The 23,965-nt window shown below is 35.6% G+C and overlaps 1 protein-coding gene across 5 annotated transcripts in view; it reads left to right on the forward strand.

The window, feature by feature from the left end:
• The window catches only part of TMTC2 (transmembrane O-mannosyltransferase targeting cadherins 2), a 1,049,079-nt gene that overhangs the window by 790,172 nt on the left and 234,942 nt on the right, over positions 1-23,965 (forward strand). The gene's annotated exons all lie outside the window — the stretch shown is intronic.

Raw genomic sequence — 23,965 nt, forward strand, 5'->3', positions numbered from 1 at the left:
TGCATTTGGACCACGACACTAACTATATTATTTTAATGGTTATGACTCATTTTTATTATTTACATTCTTAAATATTCATATATCATTAGAACACTAAAAAAAAAAAAACCCTAATTTATATTTAGTTAAAATTTACTCTTGAGTTTAAATTAAGATCTTAATAAAAACTGCTTTTCTCTGTCTCAATTTTGCATCTTTTTTTTCAACTTAGGGTTGATTCCTATTATTCATTAGTGTTTTCACTATAAAATTTCTCTATTGCCTTTTTCTTTTGAATGGTAAGAATGAGCTGGTTGTATTAAGTGTGGATGATTATTTTTCTACTTTTACCTCATTAAAATGTAATGAGAATCAAGAGGAGAAGTGAATGAGAGACAAGTTGGGCAGTGCTCTAATAGTGTAGATTGGGGGGCATCCATATTGACAGATGGTTTAACTAGTTAGACTGACTTGACTTGTCAAATTAGGTGGTAAAGAAAGAAGCAAATTTCAGAAAGGGTTAGTGTAGTTTTTCTTGGTGGTCAAACCTAACTACGAGGCCACAAAGTTCAATCACTATGAATGTAACACTTTCAGGAATAGGTGAACAACTGCATTTAGGGATTTCCTTTTGTTTGTCAAGGGGAGTAAGAAAATCAATTGTTAGCTTTCCCTTCCTCCCCTCTTCCCCTCTCCCGTGTTTAGTGTTGTATGTGAAAAGGCTGCAATTTTGGCAGTAATATGTATGATCAGTCTCAATTACTGTTCTGAATCTTACTCTGTCCAAATCTTGAACATTCTGAAGGAATATGTGTCACTCTTAATCAAAGCTCTTAGTCCCAAAAAGGAATAAGATAATGATAAGAAAAGTACTGCTAAATTTATCTCACAACCTAGCATTTTGGAATCTCTTCTTAAAGTCAGCCATAAACAGAATATCTCAGCAGTAAGATATTCTATAATAATGCATTTCCTTACATATAAATAGAAATATGTAAAGGTTTTATGATTTCATTGTTTCAGATGTGTTTGAATATCTAAGTAGACTATTAGAAGTCAATGTTACTTTTTTAATCAGTGTTTCCCTTGAACACAGCATATCCCGTTCACTATGGCTGTAACTTCTTGGTAAAAGTCGCTAGACACTGTGTAAAAGGAATACCAACAAATGGCCAGTGTTCATGGACTTAACTTTTATGCAGCATATTTTATGTAGTTCTGACATGTTCAGGCTCAGCTTACTGAATTCATTGATACCTGCAAGGTGGTATTTGTTCAAGTTCAAATAAGGTTCCAGTTAGCCTATTTCCCATAAACCCTTTCTAATTCCCTACCCAAGCTATCCTGGTGTGCTTTTGACATGGTTGTATACTTTCCAGCCTGAAACAAAATTATAAGGAAGGGGAAAACCAGAGGGTTATAAGACTATTTTTGTCTGTTTTATGAATGCTTATTTCTTTAGTAATAAGTAGAATGATTTGGAAAATACAATATCTTGTTATTTTCAGATTCTAAAGCTCTATGATTCTTTGACCTCGTATATTGTGAAAGGTGTTATGCATATTAAACACTTAGTTTTGAAAACAAATTTATTCAAGCAAAGAAAATAATTGACTCATGAATATAAAAAGAGTGACCTGTGAAGACAAATGGAATTTTTTATTTTTCAGTGAGGCTTCAATTTTTAATTTGAAAATTGAAGTAATTTTTGATCTTATTGAATAAATGCATTTCAATGAACTGTAAAGTGAATGCATCTAAATATATTGATTTATCCACATTTATATATTTTATACATTAGTAACCTGTAAGGATAAACACAATAAATATTCCAAAATACTTGGTTTTTTCTTAAAATGAGTTTTATTACAAGAATGAGAAGGTATTAATCTTAATATTATTATAGAAAATGTTTCCCAAGGGATATTTCTAAACATGTATTTTAAAAAGAATAAATTGACTATTGACCTGGCATAAGGTTTGGCTTAGTAGCTTAATTGTGGGAATGTATTTTCCAAACTTTGAGATCTATAAGATAGCCACATGGATCTGTATTCTTGCTTGGACTCATAGTTCTTTACCTCTATCTTTGTTCCTTTTCCCTCTGTATTAGTCTACTCAAGCTGTCATAAAATATCACAGACTGGGTGATGTGAAAAAAAACCCCAGATACTTATTTGCTCACAGTTTCAGAGGCTAGAAGTCCAAGATAAAGTTCTGGCACCTTTGGTTTCTGGTGAAGGATCTCTTCCTGACTTGCAGAGGGCCAGCTTTCTTCTGTGTCCTCACATGGCCCTTCCTTGGTGTGTTTGCATGGGGATGGAGAGAAAGATCTCTGCTGTCTCCTCTCAAAAGGACACTAATCCTATTGGATCAGGGCCCCACCTTTATGACCTCATTTAACCTTAATTATTTCCTTAGAGGTACCATCTCTAAATACAGCCACACAGGGTTAGGGCTTCAATACATGACTACTGGGGAGATACAAACCTTCAGTCTATAACACCCTTTTATTTCTCTTTCTCAGACAATAGGTCTTTCATTTCATGTTCTGTGACCATATAATTTCCCTTTGCAGCTTCATGTGGTGTGTTGCTTCCTTCCTTCTGGATTTTCCACTGCTGAATTGTACCGGGCTGCAACTCACACTCTAAATGTATAGGTGCTGCTTTACAGGGCACCTTCAATACCCTTAACATTTTTAGGAGCCTACTCTCACGTTCTCATAGAATCTCTTTTCTTTTTCCTACTCTCTATTTTCTTGTGGTTGGAGAGAAAGCTTCTCTCTGGGTATGGTAGAAAGAATGATGGGTACTTCCTCCTCTCCATGGTGTCTGGGTCTTAATCCCAAGAACCTGTGAATATGTTGCTACATGGCAATAGGGAATTAAATTACAGGCGAAGTAAAGCTCGCTCACCAGTTGATTTTGAAAGTAGATTATTCTGAATATTTGTCTAGGCCTAATGTAATTACAAGATCCATTTAGAATTCAGAAGAGAAAATCAGAGTCAGAGATGTGAAGATGCTGTGATGCTGGATCTGAAGATTGCTGAAGGGGTCACAGAAGTGTAGGTGACCTCCGGCAGCTAAAATAGGCAAGGAAATTGATTGTCTTTAATGCCTCCAGAAGGAATGCAGCCCCATCAAGACCTTAGTTCTAGCCCAGTGAAACCCATATCAGACTTTGAACCTCTAGATCTGCAAGATTATAAAGCGTTTTGGATTTTAAGCCAGTAAGTTTGTTGTAATTTTTTACAGAAGCAGTAGGAAATAAACACATTGGGGAACCCAGAAGGCCAATAGATATGGTTGCTAAATGATCAGGTCCCTGGTTTACTATCAATCTGGATGGGAGCAGCTTCTTAATCTCCAATTCCTAAACACAAAACTTTTTAGAAATATCTGTCTTGAGAACCACATCCCATCTTAGAAGGTAACCAGTGTTATTTTCAAGTCTTATTCCTGGTTGTTTACTATCCCTAGTGGCCAGCAGAATCTACTTTCTGCTTCCCAGAAGCTCCTGGCTGTTTAGTATAATACATGCCATACATGGAATTGTTGCTTTAGTTAAGAATTTCTCGTGTGTGGTCTGGATCATCCTCATGAGAATAACTTGGGGTCCTCTACCCAAGACTTGCTGAATCAGTATCTCTGGGGTTGGGGCTCTGGAGTCGACATGTTTAATGAACATTTCAAGTGATTTTAATATCCACTAACATTTGAGATAAATTTTTCTCACTTATAATGATATTTATGAGAATAGTTTTCACAAATGTCTTAGTTTTCACAAATGTCAATCTAAAAGATTGTTTCACAGTAAAATAATTCTACATGGATATATATACCTAGAAACAAAATATTTGCTTCTGACTTCTAAATGATTATAAACTAGTGACCACATGTTTCTGAGAAACTCTTTCCATCAAGCTTATATCTTTATACAATATCTTACACATTAACTACCCAATGGCAGTTTTCCTTTTTGGCATTTTCAGGAAAGCCAACGGTTTTCACATTTGCCTTGAGGTTTACTTGCAAGTAAACCTTGTTTTTTATCATGTCATTCCTATACTACTTCCTACTGCTCTTTTGGAGTATAGGCATTGAAGTACAATGTGAGTCTCAATAGCTTTCAATATTTTTTATGATTAAAAATATCCAGTTCCTTAGTCCAGGGGGCCACAAACTATGGTCCACTACCTACTTTTATAAATAAAATTTTATTGAAACACAGCCACACTAATTTATTTATGTATTGCCTTTGGTTGCTTTTTGCTATAACCATAGAATTAAAGAGTTGTGACAGGGACATTATGGCTCACAAAGCCTAAAATATTTACTAACTGGCCTTTTTCAGAAAAGGTCTGCCAAACCCTGCCTTAGCCTGTCAATAATTCCTCTTTTTAAAATTTATTTCCTGTCTAATTTTTTTGCACTCAAATCTGTTATGTTTTGTCTTCTGGGATACAAAGGATGGCTGTATTTTATATTTTGAAAGTTATAGGATTGCAAGGTGGTTCAGCAAAATAAACTTTGAATTAGATAGAACAGAGAATCTTGAGCCCTGCCATTTACTGGCTGTGTGGCATTCAAATTCTCTGAACATCAGGTCTCTCATCTATGACTCATTAAATGAGTTCTTGCATATAAAATGTTTAGCACATTCCCTTTGCATGTGGTCTACCTTTGTGACCTTATTAAATTATCATGTTTAAAGTAGAGCCCTGGGGTCTTGGATGGTGAGCCTTGGTTTAACAGAAGATCACAAGGGAATTGAGATAGAGAAGTTTATTACTTCCTGGAGAAGGTACCTGGCATGCCTTAAGGGGCCGCATGGAGAGGTCAAGGCAGGATGCAGGCAGAGAGATGGCAGGACCTGGGGCACATGCCTTTAGTAAAGTCCATAGCTGGAGTGCTTTGGGCTAAGTCCAGATTAATCAATTCAAACCAAAAGGAGTAGGGGCTTGATATGCTTCTTGAGTGTCCTATCTAAGGAGCACACCAAGGGAAGGCTTTGGGAGGCAGGGAAACTGTTTATCACAAGGGCCATTAGAGGATTCTTATTATGAACTTTCATTTACTTGTGACTCTGCAGGCTGTTTTCTAGGACATGTGCTCCAGGGAGGGGCTAGTGTCCATCCAAATCCTCTGTAGGCTACTTGGTCACTTACAATGGAGCCAAGGAAGCAGTATTATAGAGTAGCTTAGCTACACCCTCAACATTTACTTTTATTATTTTTAATGATTTATTGTGTCCAAGTAAAAATGAGGTGTATAATAAAGCCTATTTTAAAATGAGAGTTTTCTTTATATTTACCTTGGTATTCATGTATATATTACATATTTTCTGCATTATAGATATATCAATAGCTTCGGCTCTGATGTCAGTTCTACTAGATGCTGCAAACTTATACAAATTAGTGACTCTTCTGAGCCTCATTTTTCTTATTTATAGGATAGAGATCTTCTAGAATGATCATAACAGGGTTTTATGTTGTTTCTTTTGTATGAAAAATTGATAGTGCTTTAGCACAGTACTGAGTAATTAGTAGTTAATATGTGATCAATAATTATTGATTATTATAACCATTATAAGGATTTTTTATTAAGCAAATATTTATTGAAGATTTATTATTGGTGAGACTGAACTATTGGCCAGAAAATATCTTGGGGATATCAAAATGAACAAGATGTACTTTTTATCTTCAATGAGCTCACAATCTAGTGAGGCAAGTGTGTGTGTGTGTGTGTGTGTGTGTATGTGTGTGTATGTGGATAATTAGTTGCCATATGTTGTGACAAGTGTTATACATAATTAAGGCACCTAAGAATCACAGTCACGGCCCAATGAATGGAAGAGTTAACTCTATTTGCTTTGGAGATGGTTAAGGGAGGTTTCCAGAGGACATGAACTTAACTCCGAATCTTGAAGTGTAAGTAAAGGTTTAACATAGTTGGATATTTAGGAACAGAACAGTTTCAGTTGGGGCAATAGTATGTGCAAAGCATAGAAAGAGAACAACATACTAAAGTCAAGGAAATGCAAGGCTGTTAAGTTGGCTGAGGTGTAAGTGACATTGGGGAGAGTTGGGATGTGAGGCTGGAGATGTGAGCTGAGGCCAGCTCATGGAAAATCTCTTAAAATAACACAGAAGAGTTTAGATTTTATACTGTAGGTGATGAGATATATTGAAAGGTTTTAAATTTTTTATTGTATTTTACATTAAGGTGTTTTGAGCAGGAGTTTCAGAATCATGTTAGAATTTTTCACGATAATTATAACTGCCAGAACAGCTACAATTATGTTCTTGGCATTCTGCACATTCAATCTGAAACTTTACAGTGCGTCTTCTAAATAAGCATTATTTCCCTATTTGAAACCGAGGCTCCGATAAGTCAAAGGTCCATAGTAACAATAAGTAAGTGAAAGAGTAAGAAGACATAATCGGAATGTTTATTTTCAACTTCCTATTTTCATCACTACACATCGTACTCTTTCTAAGAATACTCTGTCTGCAGTTTGTAGGATAAGAAAGAGATGAGATAGGGGATGAATCAGGAAAAGGAGAACTGTTAAGAATGTGTTCAGTGTCACAAGAGGGAACAAGGGCATCTCCTCACTTCCCGTTTCCCCTTTTTTACTGTCTTCTACTTCCTTCCTGGCACAGTCAGTACCGCAGCCAAAGACATGGAGCAAGGGGGGAGGACTGTGGAGCTAGATGAAGAATCAGTCCAGAGTTGAGGAGCTCCATGGATGCATGAGATGGCAGGCCTGGAAAAAGAGGACATGGGACCATGTGGGGCTGCTGCAGGGGTAGCAATGGGAGGAGATGGTTTATGTGTTGGAAGATGGGATACATCAGACAAATAAGTAAATTGAGCAAATGAATAAATATACTGAGTCAAGTTTCTCAATCCTGGAGGAGATATAATACAATCATGCATATGGGGAAGACTTGGAAGAACTCTTGGTTGTTAGATGATAGTATGGGGCATCAGGTAAACTCCTAGTATGCACATGTATTACATATGTGATATTATATAGTTGTAATTATATAGATGCAATACAAATGTTTCCTCGTTCTGAGAGGGCTCAGAAACAATGATGTCTCAGGAGCAATGAGTGTCCCAAGTGGCCAGAATTTGCTTTCTAAGTATCATCCTCCCTTAAAGGAGAAATGGCTAATGACAGGTTGGGGCAGAGAAGGTCCAAGATGTGCCTTAAACATGTTATTCAAAAAAAGTAAGTCCTCAAAAATAAAATGTCTCAAAATGATAAAATAAACAGTTTGAAGGCACTCTCAATAGATGAATAGAAGGGGGACTTGAGTATCAAAACAATGATAGTCATTAATTATTTTAATAAAACAAAACCTATTAATGTATGCTAATATATATTAATTAAGCAAGCAAGTAGGTAAATGGCAGAGCAATGGAAAGCTATTCCTCAGAGTTCAAGTAAGTGTTGGAAATAGAGAATCACCGTTTGACAACCATCAGATGAGATTGATTCAGTTGGAAATTGTCCATGGATGCTAAGGCTGGTAGGTAGAATTTGAGGAACAGGGTATTAATGTAATCTTGGAACACCTAATCCATTACAATACTAATACTAATCCATTACAATCAGGAAAATTGTGAATTTAAGGTGGAGAAAGATGTTAGACACCACTAAGACCAGGTCATCTGCATTGATACCATTTGGGACAGGTTGACATTGTGTGCTTCTTGATGTGATGTACCACAAAGAGCACAGCATCATTTCTGTGGTTTCCCTCCCAGTGCATGGTCTGAGTCTGGTCATGAAGACTCTGTAGATGGGCCCAGGCTAAAAACCATCCTACAGGCTATAAGACCTGTTCTCTTCAAAACTGTAAGAATATGAAAGACTGAGAAGGACTCAGGAATTGTTCCAGATTGAAGGAGTCTATAATACACAATATCTAAGTATAAGCATATTTCTAGGATCTTAGACTAGCAAGAAAAGGGACATTGTGAGGTGTTTTATCTATTTCTGGGGGAAAGTGTTCCCCGTAACTTAGTGATATAAAGCAAAAGCCATTGTGTTATATCTCATGATTTTTTTTAGGTCAGGAATTTGGCCAGGCTTACCTGAACAATTCTTCTGTGCAATGTCGTATTGAACGTTGGCAGGTGGGCAGAAATGGAGGGCCCAGTACAGCCTCAATCATACTTCTAAAGACTTGGCAGGGATGGTTGGAAGACTGGGCTCAGCTGGGGATTTCAGAGGGACAGCTTACCTGTGGCAGCTCCAGCATAGTGGTCTCAGGAAATCAGACTTCTTTATATGGCAGCTCAGGACACCACACACAGTACTGATGAGCAATCATTAATGTCAACTGATTCAAGGGTAGAGGAATTAGACAACACATCTTGATGGGAGAAATAGCAAAGTCATTGCAGTCATCTTTGGTTTACCCCAGTGGTACAGTAAGCAAATTTGGAATGGGGTCTGAAAAGGTGGCAGTGTTATCAATGTTGAATAACTGATTAGGAGGGTTATATGGTAGTTCATATAGATGTGTGTTCTAGTTTTAAAGAAATACACACTGGAGTGTTTGAAGTATTTAAGGATAATGTGGTATTATATCTGCAGCTTACTCTCAAAAGGTTCTGGAAAGGACTTAGACATATTTGTGTGTATCTATGTACCTGTATATATACATATTGTCTATGTGTATATACATATATGTATATATGTATATAGAAGGGGGCACAATGGGGCAAATGTGGTAAAATGTTAACAATTGGATATTATGGTTGAAGGTAATATGGGAATTCTGGCTACTTTTCTATATGTTTGAAATTATTTCAAAATATAAAACATTTACATTTAAGAGAAAGGAAAAAAATGATTAGAGTCTGAAGTAAGGTAGCTGCAATGGACATGAAGAGAAGAGGATGAATTGATGATAAATAAGACTTTAATAGATAAATGGATGTTAGATTGAGCAAGATGGCTTGGAACACTGTCATAAGCACAGAAGTTCCATTGGCTGCTCATTTACAGAGAGAAGCAAACTAGCAAAGCTTGCCAATAACACTTTGCGCTGACATTTTGCTTTGTCCTTTAATGATCACCCTGGAAAACAAACAATCAGCCAAGTTTAATTTTAAAAAGCATTGAGACTGTTTAAACAGAGTCAGATTTACTTAAATGTATAATGCATTCCTTCGTTCGGAATAAAATCTGTGGCTCTTTCTTATTTGATGGAAAAATTCTTCTACATAAGCATATTCCAAATGGATGAACAGACTAAGTGTGAGTAATGTGGTTTAGTTTGTGCATAGTACACACTTCCACAAGAGAAGAAATTCTTTCATAATAAACATATATCTTAAAATATATTTTAGGATTAAAACAATCTTATTTATTGTATGAAATGTGGTGTGGAATGAGTGTGTGATGGATTCCATATGAATTACTCAAAGGTCAAAAAGAAAAGGTATAAAGCAATGAGATTTAGAGTAAGGAATCTGAGGACAGTGTTATAAAGAAGTTTATATGAATAAATAAAACCATTCGTAAGGTATGACATGTGGAATGAATGTTACCTCACAGTATTTTGAAGCCTTAAAATAAATAACCCAATCGTTTTCAGTATCTCTGCTCAGGATGTAAAGTTGACAACCATCTCCATGGGAGATGCTGACATTTTGCTGGAACATTATGAAAAGAGAGCTCCTGCTGTGGATAGGAAACATTATTTCATCAAAACTAAGAAATCAGAAGTCAAATATACTATAAAGGGACGTTCTTATCAGCTTTATTAAATGTAGTCATTTTTTTCCTCTGAATTCTTTGATGACAGGTATGTAATTTCATTTCATAGGTTAAAAAATAGGTGGAATTGTGGCAGGAATTATTTAGATTAGTTTTCATGGGTCAGGATGGTTGTAGAAAACAACAAAAAATGGCAAATTTTTTCTAAATTTGAATTATGATGTGAATCATCTCAGGTGCTTCATAAAGCACTTAACCTATGTCCAACAGCAACAGTAAATCTAGCTAGTGATATAGCATGCTTCTCCAGTGTGTGTGCCTACGTATGCACTGTGTCTGCATTGCAGGAAATGAAAGTGGACATGTAGAAGGGAATGAACTGAAGATGAAGAAAGGTGACTTTAACTGAGAATTAGAAAGCCTTATAGATGAGAATTAGAAAGCCTTATCAGAGACTTTAGCTCTCAGAATTCACTTTATTTTGCATACGTATGTGTACATCTGTGTATTATTGTTAAAAATCATAAGATTTCTGATATTGATTCTTAAGAATTCTATACTAGTCTTTTGTTTTTTACTTGATAGTTGAAGTAAGTACTTAAATATAGCATATTAGATAATCATGTCTGTATTAGTTATCCATCACTGTATACGAAATTACCTCAAAACCTAGCAGCTTCAAACAACATTTATTGTCTCACAGTTTTAGGGGTCAAGAATCTATGCACAGCTTAGCTATATGCCTTTGACTCCAAGTTTCTCACATACTTGCAATGTAAGGGACAGGCTGGGGCTATAGATATTTCAGTAGGGGAGCCTCCAAGCTCATGCACATGGCTGTTGGCAGGCCTCAGGTCTGGCTGTTTGTTGGTGGGAAACCTCAGTTGTTTGCCATGAAGACCTCTGTGTGGAGTTACTAACAACATGGCAGTTTGTTTCCCCCCACAGTGAGGTGTACATGTGTGAGAGGGAGAGACAGGGACTGAAGTCAAAGTCTTTTTGTATCTAATCTTGGAATTGACATCTAATCGCTTTTGAAGTATTATTTGTTAGCAGCAACTCCCTAGGTCCAGTATTCACTCAAAAAATGATGTTACACAAGGATATGAATACCAGGAGGTAAGAATCCCTGGGAACCAACCACCATGATGTTAAAAGTTCTTGGTCACTCCTGGATCATGAATTTCTCCCTTTGCAGCTTTCTGCTGGACTCTGACCTATTGCCAAGTTAAGCCATTGCTTCTTTCCTTCCTGCTTCTCTTCTATTCCCTCTTTTTATCAGCTTTCTCCCATTCCCAAAATTTATGTTTTAAATCAGTGGTCATCAAACTGAGAATTCCATAGGCAATTTCTACATCAACTTTATGTTCTCTTTCCTAATATCGTTCTGCCTGAGATATTCCTGGACTCACAATGGCGCTCTTCCTTTACAGATGTAAGATAATCCTCAAACCTCTGACCATCCCTTTTATTGCTCCCCAATCTTGCTATGGAGCATTGCTCCTGTATATAAAAACCTCTGGGATACAAACGAATGAGAGGTATCCTTTAATGGTTAATTAAGGTAGCCTAAAGTCTGAGTGCTTCCCCATTTTTCCTTTCCTTGTGTATTTATCTTTTTCAGAATGAAGCATGATTTTTACAAATTGGATATTTTGGTCTTTTGAGATGTTCTCTATTCAGATATATGGTCGTATATGGTCTTGAATATAAGGGCAACTCTCTTTTTAATAATTTGCCTCCTTATCCTTACCTCCATCCCCATTTCCACCATTTTAAAAAATACTTTTTTTTTTCTTCCTGGGTGGAAGAGTCCTTGGGAGCAAAAATTACTAACTGCTAAAAGTGGCATTTTCAAGTATCTAAACATAAGCAATTCTTAACTATTCTAGACCCTAATCTCTGGGTTGTATAATTAGTTAGAAATAAAAACAGCCACAAAAGTTGAAGCAGAATAGGTTAGTTTTAAAAAAAATCACTAAAGTATTTTCTGGGGTTACAAAAATGATCTAGGTATGCTGGATAAAATCCAAAGATAAAACTTGTATTTTTTTTTTCAAGACTTAATATGTATATTTTTAAAAGGTAGCAAAAATGGATCTTTATCAAATCATGTGTAATATGTCCCAATCACAGTCAAACTTCACGTTATTTCCTTCTACAAAATGCTTAATACTTTATGCTTTTTTTTCCCCATAAATTTATTTATTTATTTATTTTTGGCTGCATTGGGTCTTCACTGCTGTGTGCAGGCTTTCTTTAGTTGTGGCAAGCGGGGGCTACTCTTCATTGCGGTGCATGGGCTTCTCATTGCAGTGGCTTCTCTTGTTGTGCAGCATGGGCTCTAGGCACATGGGCTTCAGTAGTTGTGGCTCGCGGGCTCTAGAGCACAGTCTCAGTAGTTGTGGCGCACTGGCTTAGTTGCTCCGCAGCATGTGGGATCTTCCTGAACCAGGGATCGAACCCATGTCCTCTGCACTGGCAGGTGGATTCCCTGCACCACAAGGGAAGCCCAATATTTTATGCTTTTTTTTTGACAAATATCTTTTACCCAAAATTTTTTAGCTAGTAGACACAATATTCAGCACATTATGCTTTTTTCTTTGGTTAAAAACTGAGAACTAGAATATCTAGACAGATCAATAGGGAAACAACATACTTAAATGATAATATAGACAAATTGGACCTAATAGACATATACAGACCATTTCACCCAACAGCAGAAGAATACACATTCTTAAACACTTATGCAACTTTCTCCAGGATAAATTAAATATTAGCTCACAAAACAAATCTTAACAAAGTTAAGATTTTAAGAAGATTGAAATCATACCAAGTGTCTTTTCTGGCCACAGTGGAGTGAAACTAGATATCAATAGCAAAAGGAAACTGGAAAATTCACTAATGTGTGAAAATTTAACAACACACTCTTGAACAACCGTTGGGCCAAAGAAGACATCAAAAAGGAAATTAGAAAATACCCTGAGGCAAACAAAAATGAAAATACAACATAAAAATCATAAAAGATACAGCAAAAGTAGTACTAAGAGAGAAGTTTGTAATATGTGCCTACTTAAAAAAAAAAAAAAACTTCAGACAACCTAACTTTATATGCCAAGGAACTAGAAAAAGAACAAACTGAATCCAAATTTATCAGAAGGAAGGCAATAACAAAGATTAGGGCAAAAATAAACAAAATAGAAAAATAATAGGAAAAAATCAGGAAAACTAAAAGTTACCTTTTCAAAATGAAACAAAATTGACAAACCATTAGCTAAATTAAGGAAAAAAGAACACTTAAAATCAGAAATGAAAGAGGAGACATTACAACTAATACTACGGAAATAGAAAAGATCATGAGTGACTACTATGAACAATTATATATTAACAAATTAGATTTCCTAGAAGAAATGGATAAAATCCTAGAAATATACAATTTGCAAAGATTAAGTGATGAAGAAGTAGAAAGTATGAGTAGACCTATAGCTGATATAGAGAATAAATCAGTTATCAAAGCTGACCAACAAAGAAAAGCCTAGGCTGTTTGTTTCACTGATGAATTCTATCAAACATTTAAAGAGTAATTGATGCCAACCCTCTTCAAACTCTTCCAAAAAACTGAAGAGGAAGGAATTGTTCCAAACTCATTTTATGAGGCCAGCATTACCCTAATACCAAAGTCAGACAAAGATGCCACAAGAAAATAAAATTACAGGTCAGTATACCCGAGGAACATAGATGTAAAAGTTGATCACACACCATAGCCTAGTGGAATTTATCCCTGGGATGCAAAATTGGTTCAACATATTAAGATCAATTAATATGATGTACCATCCTAACAGAATAAGGAATTAAAACACATTTCAGTAGATGCAGAAAAAGCATTTGACAAAACTCAACACTTTTCACAATAAAAACTCTCAAACTAGGATTACAAGGAAACTACCTCAACATAATATAGGCCATATATGAAAATCCCCCTGCTAACATCATACTCAGTGGTGAAAAGCTGTATGCTTATTTTCTAAAATCAGCAACAAGATAAGAATGCCTACTCTCACCTCTTCTATTCAACATAGGACTAGAAGTCATAGCTGGAGCAGTTAGACAAGAAAAGGAAAAGACATCCCAATTGGAAAGGAAGAAGTAAAATTGTCCCTGTTTGCAGATAACATGCTTTTATATGTAGAAACCACTAAAAACTCCATAAAGAAACAAACTCTTAGAACTAATAACAAATTGAGTAAAGTTGCAGGACACAAAATCAAAATACAAAAATCAGTTGCATTTCTATACACTAACAACAAACTACCTGAAAAGAAATTAAGAAAATAATTTTATTTTCACTAACATAGAAAAGACTAAAATGCTTAGGAATAAACTTAACCAAGGAGGTGAAAGACATTTATATCAAAAACTATAAAACATTGATGAAAGAAATTAAACACGAACAAATGGAAAGACAACCTGTGCTCATGAATTGGAAAACAATATTGTTAAAATGTGCACTAGCCAAAGTGATATATCAAAATTCCAATGGCATTTTTTTACAGATAAATAATTCTTTAATTTATATAGAATCATAAAAGTTCACAAATAGACAAATCAGTCTTAAAAAAGAACAGAGCTGGAGGCATCATGCTGCCTGACTTTAAACTATATTACAAAACTATAGTAATCAAAAGAGTACAAGACTGGAATAAAAAGAGACATATAGACCAAAGGAACAGAATAGAGAGCCGCAAAATAAACACAAACATATAAGGTCAACTGATCTTCAACAAGAGTGCCAAGAAAACACAATGGGGAAAGGATAGTCTCTTCAATAACTGGTTGAAAAAAACTGAAAAGTCATATGTAGAGGAATGAAATTGGGCTCTTACACTATACACAACTCAGAATGGATTAAAGACTTAAATGCAAGACCTGAAACTGTACAACTTCTAGAAGAAAACAGGGGACAAGCTTACAGATTTTGGTCTTGGGGATGATTTCATGGTTATGAAACCAAAAGCACAGCAACAAAAACACAAGTAAGCAAGCAGGACCATATCAAACTAAAATACTTCTTCACAGCAAAGGAAACAGCAGAGTGAAAAGACAACTTAGGGAGTGGGAGAAAATATTTGCAAACCATATATAAGGGGTTAATACCCAAAACATACAAGGAAATTTGACAACTCAATAGGGAAAAATTTAAAAACCAGATTAAATAATGGCTTATGGATCTGACCATACATTTCTCCAGAGAATATATACAAATGGCCAAAAGGTACATAAAAAATGCTCAATGTCAGTAGTCATCAAGGAAATGCAAATTCATACCACCGTGAGATATCCATTCATCCCTATCAGGTTGGCTATTAGAAAAGGAAAAAGTGATGACCAGGATGTGGAAAACTGGAACCCATGCACATTGTTGGTGGTAATTCAAAATGGTGCAGTTGCTATAGAAAATAGTGTGGAGTTTCCTCAAAAAGTTAAAAATAGAACTGTCGCATAGAACCAGAAATCCCCCTCTGGGTATTTATCCAAGAGAATTGAAATCAGAATCCCAAAAAGATATCAGTACTCCCATGTTCATTGCAGCACTATTCACAACAGCCAAGAGGTGGAAACAACCTAGATGTCCATGAACAGATTAATAGATAAGGAAAATGTGGTATGTGCATATAATGGAATATCATTTTGCCTTAAAGAAGGAATTCTGACATATGGTACAACATTTGTGAACATTATGCTAAGTGATATAAACAAGTCACAGAAAGACAAATACTTCATAATTCTATTTATATGAGGAATGTAAAATAGTCAAATTTATAGCACCAGAGTGAAATGGTGGTTGCCAGGGGCTGGGTGAAGGGGGAAATGAGGAGTTACTTGTCAAGGGACATAAAGTTTCAGTTAAGTAAGATAAACTCTAGAGATCTGTGTACACAGTATGTATAGTCAAAAATAATGCATTGTACACAACAATTTTAAGAGAGTAAATCTCATGTTAAGTGTTCTTACTACAATAAAATAATGAAACTAGGAAAGTAGAGTCATCATGTAGAATGAAATTGATAGTTAATTTTTGTTCTTGTTTCTTATTTAATCATTCATAAAAGCTCAACTCCAGTTTTGAGGAATTTATGCATGTGCAAACAAATACATTCCCCAAAGGAATACCTCACCTCATAAATAATTTTTAATAGTAGCTACTCATTGCATTGGTTTATTATAAAATAATAAGAAACAAGATATTGATATATTTTCTAAATTGTAAAAATTTAACTGTATTAGATCTGTAACACTACTTTAACATAATGCTTTTTACTACTATATTTTATCTATCTGACTACATCTAATTATTTTGGTGTATTTTGTAAAATTCATTAAACTTGAATTGAAAAATAAAGTTAGCATAATTTTTTCCTGACATAAAGTAAGATTGACTGATTTTACTATGTGAACTGGTTTTGCCAACTAGATTATAGAGTAAATATTTTAAAATGTACTAAATCTTGCAGAGGCAAGATTTTGATTAAAATGTATTTAAGTTTTATTAAACATAAGAGATACAATGTCTGTTTCCTCCCTCAGTTGTAGGTTTATCAAGGGTAAGTTGAATTCATCATGTTGTTATATTCAATGCTTAGTGTGGTATCTAGTACAGATTTTCTTCTGTTGTTGATTTATAATTTAATTGCATTGTGGTTGCAGAACATAAATAGTGTGAGGTCAATTCTTTTAAATTTATTAAGGCTTGTTTTCTGACCCAGCGTATGATCTCTCCTGGAGAATATTCAATATGGTCTTTTTATTATTTTTTTTGAATTTTTGAATTTTATTTAATTTTTTTTTAAACACCAGGTTCTTATAGTCATCAGTTTTATACACATCAGTGTGTACATGTCAATCCCAATCTCCCAATTCATCACAAACCCACCCCCCGCGGCTTTCCCCCCTTGGTGTCCATACGTTTGTTCTCTACATCTGTGTCTCAATTTCTGCCCTGCAACCCGGTTCATCTGTACCATTTTTCTAGGTTCCACATATATGCGTTAATATACGATATTTGTTTTTCTCTTTCTGACTTACTTCACTCTGTATGACAGTCTTTAGATCCATCCAAGTCTCAACAAATGACTCAATTTCGTTCCTTTTTATGGCTGAGTAATATTCCATTGTATATATGTACCACATCTTCTTTATCCATTCATCTGTTGATGGGCATTTAGGTTGCTACCATGACTGGGCTATTGTAAATAGTGCTGCAATGAACATTGGGGTGCATGTGTCTTTTTGAATTACAGTTTTCTCTGGGTACATGCCCAGTAGTGGGACTGCTGGATCATATGGTAATTCTATTTTTAGTTTTTTTAAGGAACCTCCATACTGTTCTCCATAGTGGCTGTATCAATTTACATTCCCACCAACCGTGCAAGAGGGTTCCCTTTTCTCCACACTGTCTCCAGTATTTATTGTTTATAGATTTTTTGATGATGGCCATTCTGACTGCTGTGAGGTGATATATCATTATAGTTTTGATTTCTGTTTCTCTAATGATTAGTGCTGTTGAGCATCCTTTCATGGGTTTGTTGGCAAGCTGTATATCTTCTTTGGAGAAATGTCTGTTTAGGTCTTCTGCCGTTTTTTGGATTGGGTTGTTTGTTTTTTTGATATTGAGCTGAATGGGCTGTTTGTAAATTTTGCAGATTAATCCTTTGTCAGTTGCTTCATATGCAAATATTTTCTCCCATTCTGAGGGTTGTCTTTTTGTCTTGTTTATGGTTTCCTTTGCTGTGCAAAAGCTTTTAAGTTTCATTAGGTCCCATTTGTTTATTTTTGTTTTTATTTCCATTATTCTAGGAGGTGGATCAAAAAAGATCTTGCTGTGATTTATGTCAAAGTGTGTTCTTCCTATGTTTTCCTCTAAGAGTTTTATAGTGTCCAGGCTTACATTTAGGTCTCTAATCCATTTTGAGTTTATTTTTGTGTATGGTGTTAGGGAGTTTTCTAATTTCATTCTTTTACATGTAGCTGTCCAGTTTTCCTAGCACCACTTACTGAAGAGACTGTCTTTTCTCCATTGTATATCCTTGCCTCCTTTGTCATAGATTAGTTGACCATAGGTGCGTGAGTTTATCTCTGGGCTTCCTATCTTGTTCCATTGATCTGTGTTTCTGTTTTTGTTCCAGTACCATATTGTCTTGATTACTGTAGCTTTGTAGTATAGTCTGAAGTCAGGGAGTCTGATTCCTCCAGCTCCGTTTTTTTTTTCCCTCAAGACTGCTTTGGCTATTTGGGGTCTTTTGTGTCTCCATACAAATTTTAAGCTATTTTGTTCTAGTTCTGTGAAAAATGCCATTGGTAATTTGATAGGGGTTGCATTGAATCTGTAGATTGCTTTGGGTAGTAGAGTCATTTTCACAATATTGATTCTTCCAATCCAAGAACATGGTATATCTCTCCATCTGTTGGTATCATCTTTAATTTCTTTCATCATTGTCTTATAGTTTTCTGCATACAGGTCTTTTGTCTCCCTAGGTAGGTTTCTTCCTAGGTATTTTATTCTTTTTGTTGCAGTGGTAAATGGGAGTGTTTCCTTAAATTCTCTTTCAGATTTTTCATCATTAGTGTGTAGGAATGCAAGAGATTTCTGTGCATTGATTTTGTATCTTGCAACTTTACCAAATTCATTGATTAGCTCTAGTAGTTTTCTGGTGGCATTTTTTAGGATTCTGTCTATATAGTATCATGTCATCTGCAAACAGTGACAGTTTTACTTCTTCTTTTCCAATTTGTATTCCTTTTATTTCTTTTTCTTCTTGATTGCCGTGGCTAGTACTTCCAAAACTATGTTGAGTAACAGTGGTGAGAGTGGACATCCTTGTCTTATTCCTGATCTTAGAGGAAATGCTTTCAATTTTTCACCATTGAGAATGATGTTTGCTGTGGGTTTGTCATATATGGCCTTTATTATGTTGAGGTAGGTTCCCTCTATGCCTAATTTCTGAAGAGTTTTTATCATAAATGGGTGTTGAATTTTGTCAAAAGCTTTTTCTGCATCTATTGAGATGATCATATGGTTTTTATTCTTCAATTTGTTAATATGGTGTATCACATGGATTGATTTGCGTATATTGAAGAATCCTTGCATTCCAGGGATAAATCCCACTTGATCATGCTGTATGATCCTTTTAATGTGTTGTTGGATTCTGTTTGCTAGTATTTTATTGAGGATTTTTGCATCTATATTCATGAGTGATACTGGTCTATAATTCTTCTTTTTTGTAGTATCTTTGTCTGGTTTTGGTATCAGGGTGATGGAGGCCTCAGAGAACGAGTTTGGGACTGTTCCTTTCTCCGCAATTTTTTGGAAAAGTTTGAGGAGGGTGGATGTTAGGTCTTCTCTAAATGTTTGATAGAATTCACCTGTGAAGCCATCTGGTCCTGGACTTTTATTTCTTGGAAGATTTTTAATCACAGTTTCAATTTCATTACTTGTGATTGGTCTGTTCATATTTTCTATTTGTTCCTGGTTCATTCTTGATAGGTTATACCTTTCTATGAATGTGTCCATTTCTTCCAGGTTGTCCATTTTATTGGCATAGAGTTGCTTGTAGTAGTCTCTTAGGATGCTTTGTATTTCTGTGGTGTGTCTTGTAACTTCTCCTTTTTCATTTCTAATTTTATTGATTTGAGTCCTCTCCCTCTTTTTCTTGATGAGTCTGGCTAATGGTTTATCAATTTTGTTTATCTTCTCAAAGAACCAGCTTTTAGTTTTATTGATCTTTGCTATTGTTTTCTTTGTTTCTGTTTCATTTATTCCTGCTCTGATCTGTATGATTTCTTTCCTTCTGCCAGCTTTGGGTTTTGTTTGTTCCTTCTCTAGCTCCTTTAGTTGTAAGGTTAGATTGTTTATTTGAGATGTTTCTTGTTTCTTTAGGTAGGCTCGTGTAGCTATAAACTTCCCTCTTATAACTGCTTTTACTGCATCCCATAGGTTTTGGATCATCATGTTTCATTGTCATTTGTCCCTAGGTATTTTTTGATTTCCTGTTTGCTTTCTTCAGTGATCTCTTGGTTATTTAGTAACGTATTGTTTGGCCTCCATGTGTTTGTGTTTTTTACGTTTTTTTCCCCCTGTAATTCATTTCTAATCTCATAGCATTGTGGTCAGGAAAGATGCTTGATATGATTTCAGTTTTCTTAAATTTACTGAGGCCTGATTTGTGACCCAAGATGTCATCTATCCTGGAGAATGTTCTGTGCACACTTGAGAAGAAAGTGTAATGTGCTGTTCTGGATGGAATGTCCTATAAATATCAATGAAATCTATCTAGTCTATTTTGTCATTTAAAGCTTCTATTTCCTTATTTATTTTCATTTTGGATGATCTGTCCATTGGTGTAAGTGAGGTGTTAAAATCCCCCACTATTCTTGCATTACTGTCGATTTCCTCTTTTATAGCTGTTAGCAGTTACGTTATGTATTGAGGTGCTCCTATGTTGGGTGCATATATATTTATAATTGTTATATCTTCTACTTGAATTGATCCCTGATCATTATGTAGTGTCCTTCTTTGTCTCTTGTAATAGTCTTTGTTCTAAAGTCTATTTTGTCTGATATGAAAATTGCTACTCCAGCTTTCTTTTGATTTCCATTTGCATGGAATATCTTTTTCCATCCCCTCACTTTCAGTCTGTGTGTGTCCCTAGGTCTGAAGTGGGTCTCTTGTAGACAGCTTATATATGGGTCTTGTTTTTGTATCCATTCAGCAAGTCTGTGTTTTTTGGTTGGAGCATTTAATCCATTCACGTTTAAGGTAATTATCGATATATATGTTCCTATGACCATTTTCTTAATTGTTTTGGGTTTGTTTCTGTAGGTCCTTTTCTTCTCTTGTGTTTCCCACTTAGAAAAGTTCCTTTAGTATTTGTTGTAGTGCTGGTTTCGTGCTGCTGAATTCTCTTAGCTTTTTGCTTGTCTGTAATGCATTTGATTTCTCACTGAATCTGAATGAGATCCTTGCTGGGTAGAGTAATCTTGGTTGTAGTTTCTTCCCTTTCATCACTTTAAGTATATCACGCCACTCCCTTCTGGCTTGTAGAGTTTCTGCTGAGAAATCAGCTGTTATCCTTATGGGAGTTCCCTTGTACATTATTTGTTGTTTTTCCCTTGCTGCTTTCAATAATTTTTCTTTGTCTTTAATTTTTGCCAATTTGATTACTATGTGTCTCGGCGTGTTTCTCCTTGGCTTTATACTGTATGGGACTCTCTGCCCTTCCTGGGCTTGGGTGGCTATTTCCTTTCCCATGTTAGGGACTTTTTCGACTATAATCTCTTCAAATATTTTCTCGGGTCCTTTCTCTCTCTCTTCTCCTTCTGGGACCCCTATAATGCCAATTTTATTGCGTTTAAAGTTGTCCCAGAAGTCTCTTAGGCTGTCTTCATTTCTTTTCATTCTGTTTTGTTTATTCTGTTCCGTTGCAGTGAATTCCATCATTCTGTCTTCCACATCACTCTTATCCATTCTTCTGCCTCAGTTATTCTGCTACTGATTCCTTCTAGTGTAGTTTTCATTTCAGTTGTTGTATTATTCTTCTGTTTGTTTGTTCTTTAATTTTTCTAGGTCTTTGTCAAACATTTCTTGCATCATCTCGATCTTTGCCTCCATTCTTTTTCCGAGGTCCTGTATCATCTTTACTATCATTATTCTGAATTCTTTTTCTGGAAGGTTGCCTATCTCCACTTCATTTAGTTGTTTTTCTGGGGTTTTATCTTGTTCCTTCATCTGCCTCTGCCTTTTCATCTTGTCTATCTTTCTGTGAATGTGGTTTTTGTTCCACAGGCTGCAGGATTGTACTTCTTTTTGCTTCTGCCTTGGGGAAGGTAATTAGCATCTTAATCTAGTTTGGATTAATACTAACGTATATTCAATACTGCAGAAAAATTAAGCCCTAATTCGTCCTTCCCACATTGTACAATGTTCAAATGAATTGCATCATTAAAAGTTATAAATCCATCAAAAAATGTTTTAGTGAGACCTTCAAGATGGTGGAGGAGTAAGACATGGAGATCACCTTCCTCCCCTTCCTATGTATCAGAAATACATCTACATGTGGAACAACTCCCACAGAATACATACTGAATGCTGGCAGAGGACCTCAGACTTCCCAAAAGAGATACATATTTTTTTCCTTTCTCTCTTTTTGTGCATGTGTATGTGTGTGCTTCCTTGTGTGATTTTGTCCGTATAGCTTTGCTTTTACTATTTGTCCTAGGGTTCTGTCTGTCCTTTTTTTTTTTTTAGCATAGTTTTTAGCACTTGTTATCATTGATGGATTTGCTTTTTGGTTTGGTTGCTCTCTTCTTTCTTCCTTGCTTTTTTTAATTACTTTTAAATTTTTTAATTTTTAATAATTTTTTTATTTTTTATTTTAATAACTTTTATTTTATTTTATTTTTTGTTTCTTTCTTTCTGTTTTTCTCCGTTTTCTTCTGAGCCATGTGGCTGACAGGGTCTTGGTGATCTGGCTGGGTGTCAGGCCTGCGCCTCTGAGGTGGGAGAGCCAAGTCCAGGACATTGGTCCACCAGACACTTCCCAGCTCCATGTAATATCAAACAGCGAAAGCTGTCCCAGAGATCTCCATCTCAATGCTAAAACCCAGCTCCACTCAATGACCAGCAAGCTACAGTGAGGGACACCCCATGCCAAACAACTAGCAAAAAAGGAACACAACACCACCCATTAGCAGAGAGGCTGCCTAAAATCATAAAAAGGCCACAGACACCCCAAAACACACCTCCGGATGTGGTCCTGCCCACCAGAAAGACAAGATCCAGCCTCACCCACCAGAACACAGGTACCAGTCCCCTCCACCAGGAAGCCTGCACAACCCACTGAACCAACCTTAGCCACTGGGGGCAGACAACAAAAACAACAGCAACTATGAACCTGCAGCCTGTGAAAAGGAGACACCAAACACAGTAAGTTAAGCAAAATGAGAAGACACAGAAACACACAACAGATGAAAGAGCAAGGTAAAAACCCATCAGATCAAACAAATGAAGAGGAAATAGGTAGTCTACCTGAAAAAGAATTCAGAGTAACGATAGTAAAGATGATCCAAAATCTTGGAAATAGAATGGAGAAAATACAAGAAACGTTTAACAAGGACCTAGAAGAACTAAAGAGCAAACAAACAATGATGAACAACACAATAAATAAAATTAAAAATTCTCTAGAAGGAATCAATAGCAGAATAACTGAGGCAGAAGAACGGATAAGTGACCTGGAAGATAAAATAGTGGAAATAACTACCTCAGAGTGGAATAAAGAAAAAAAATTTTAAAGAATTGAGGACAGTCTCAGAGACCTCTGGGGCAACATTAAATGCACGAACATTCGAATTATAGGGGTCACAGAAGAAGAAGAGAAAAAGAAGGGGACTGAGAAAATATTTGAAGAGCTTATAGTTGAAAACTTCCCTAATATGGGAAAGGAAATAGTTAATCAAGTCCAGGAAGCACAGAGAGTCCCATACAGGATAAATCTAAGGAGAAACACGTGAAGACACATATTAATCAAACTATCAAAATTTAAATACAAAGAAAAAATATTAATAGCAACAAGGGAAAAAGAGCAAATAGCATACAAGGGAATCCCCATAAGGTTAACAGCTGATCTTTCAGCAGAAACTTGGCAAGCCAGAAGGGAGTGGCAGGACATATTTAAAGTGATGAAAGGGAAAAATCTAGAACAAAGATTACTCTACCCAGCAAAGATCTCATTCAGATTTGACAGAGAAATTAAAAACTTTACAGACAAGCAAAAGCTAAGAAAATTCAGCACCACCAAACCAGCTTTACAACAAATGCTAAAGGCACTTCTCTAGACAGGAAACACAAGAGAGGGAAAAGACCTACAATAACAAACCCAAAACAATTAAGAAAATGGTAATAGGAACATACATATTGATAATTAAATGTAAATGGATTAAATGCTCCCACCAAAAGACACAGACTGGCTGAATGGATACAAAAACATGACCCGTATATATGCTGCCTACAAGAGACCCACTTCAGACCTAGGGACACATACACACTGAAAGTGAGGATACAGAAAAAGATACTCCATGCAAATGGAAATCAAAAGAAAACTGGAGTAGCAATACTCATATCAGATAAAGTAGACTTTAAAATAAAGAATGTTACAAGAGACAAAGAAGGACACTACATAATGATCAAG

The sequence above is a fragment of the Balaenoptera ricei genome, chromosome 10 (assembly GCF_028023285.1).
Source record: "Balaenoptera ricei isolate mBalRic1 chromosome 10, mBalRic1.hap2, whole genome shotgun sequence".
Taxonomy (NCBI): domain Eukaryota; kingdom Metazoa; phylum Chordata; class Mammalia; order Artiodactyla; family Balaenopteridae; genus Balaenoptera; species Balaenoptera ricei.